Below are 2,259 nucleotides of genomic sequence, written 5' to 3'. Positions count from 1 at the left end.
CCTCCGAGGTGTTTGTGTGCCTGTTGTAGTCCTGCTGTGTCTGTCTGCAGTGACCGCAGGTTGTGGAGCGCGCTGGTGATAAAGACGCGGTGCTGTAGTGCGATAATAACGCGCTTTGAGACCTCGTCAGTGTGACGCTGATTTGTCCTCAGTCTCCACGCTCGACAGCAGCAGGGTCACACACCAACACAGCAGATTATAGGGAGCAAGGATCCACGAGCTCCTTCAATGACACACTCCACTCATAGAATGGAAAAAAGGGGATGAGGAGAAACCTAAATGAAGCAGAGAGAGGGGGGAAAGTATTGATCCTGTGTGTGCGCTGATTTTTTCTATTTTCTGATATGAAAAGAAATAAATTCACCACTGGCCATTATACTGAATATAGGGCAAAATGAATGGCATCAGCTTGACTTAATGAGCTGCAGCAGTGCAGAACCTCATTAGGAGTCTGTAATTATGGGCTGGATGCTCCAAGGATGAGTGCAGGATGACCCTCAAACACCATATTAACCAGTACACTTAAATTATGCGAGCTGTCAACACAAGTACATAGAAATAAAATGGTTTGGTCCAGTGTGTAGGATTCAGGGGGATATTTTGGCATTAATTGAATATAATTTATTAAGTATGTTTCCTTTAGTGTGTAATCACCTGAAAATAAGGTACATGGTGCAAGGTAGATTTATAAGTCATTTTTAAACAAAGGTGGAAAAAAACCCCTGAAATTACAATTTGTCCCTGATCCTGCTACATCTTTGGAGTTGAAGGATGACTTGATTAAAATCAGCAGCTGCTATAAAGATTCTATCTGATTGCTTGGGTATGTTGCTGCTGATGGCATCATTCAATTCCTGCTGTGCATTTTTGAATTTGCATCAGAGTCTTGTGTCCTGTTGGCTCTGAACAAGGTTTGCCCATCCAGTGCAATAGCTTGATCCAGGATGTTAAGGGTTAACCATGGGTCAGACTTACCCTGATGATGGCTCTCCTCCCTCTCTTTGTCCGGCGCTTTCGGTTTCATTTCTCCCCTCTGGTTTGACTGGCCGCTCTGCGTATGCCGTTGGTGGAGATCCTCTCGTGGTCTGCTGCATTCAGTCCAAACATCACACAACTTTTCCCAATGCTGATAAGTGCTTCTCTATCGTAGATAGGTCATGCCTTAGCAAAAATAGAAAAATATGGCAATAATAATTGTTGTGTTGTTGTTACTTTAGAATGAGTCATTGATATCTACATAGGGAATGGGGTCCTTTTCCACAGAGTCTTAATGCCATGTTACTACAGTAGACTAGAACAGACAAACCACACACTGGCTCTAGACAGTGCTGTTTCTGTATCAGCTACAGCAGCACTTCTGCAACAAGCAGCGTCGGCAGCCCGCATGAACTAGGGAGCTGGAAGTTCTCTAGGGCGGGTGGGATGGGTGCTCTCTCTTGCTGGATGTGTCCAACAGACCTCAGACTTTCATCTGGAAGCCCAGGGTTCACTTTCCATATAAATGTAGAGCCAAACCATGATGTGGTTCTCTTTCTAATCCTGACCATGTGCTTTTGTTGACATCCTGGCGTTGGTTGTACCATCCTGGAACATCAACAATACTAAGAGAAATAAAACTTAGTTTCAAACGAGGACAAATTGTACTAACACCCCTTCAAATCAAACAGCAGCGTGAAAAGTTTTAGTACACAAGTTACCAAGTTGATGTCATGTATACAGAAACATGGCAAACGAAATGTTGATGGTATTAAACTTTTTATTAATTCACACATTGAGTGTCATTGTTTTACTGTCATTGTTTATATATGTTTCTATTTATATACGTGTATGTGTGTGTGTGTGTGTGTGTGTGTGTGTGTGTGTGTGTGTGTGTAAGGGAGCCAACTTGGACCAGCTGACCTGACGTAGTAGGTATTTGAAGGTGTGTCTTTGCATCTTATTTTGTCTGATAAAGAGCATGGAGCTCAAAACTTCACCTTGGTGGCAATTTAATAAAAAATGTATGGAAGGGAAGGCAGCATTATTTGTACAGCACATTCTATATAACAGGGCAATTCAAATTATTTTAATGAGATATAAAACGTGTTAAAGGATAGAGACTTAAAATAATTGAGCATAGAGATATGAAAGGTTAATTGCATTAATTAGTGATTTGCAATAAAAGAATCACTATGAAAAATAGCAAAAGTGCAGGCAGATTTAGTGCCTTAAAGTCATACTGTAACAAGTCTGGGACCAAAGCACTTTGTTATATAAAGC

The sequence above is a fragment of the Plectropomus leopardus genome, chromosome 15 (assembly GCF_008729295.1).
Source record: "Plectropomus leopardus isolate mb chromosome 15, YSFRI_Pleo_2.0, whole genome shotgun sequence".
NCBI lineage: Eukaryota > Metazoa > Chordata > Actinopteri > Perciformes > Serranidae > Plectropomus > Plectropomus leopardus.
Note: the sequence above shows the minus strand (reverse complement) of the source record.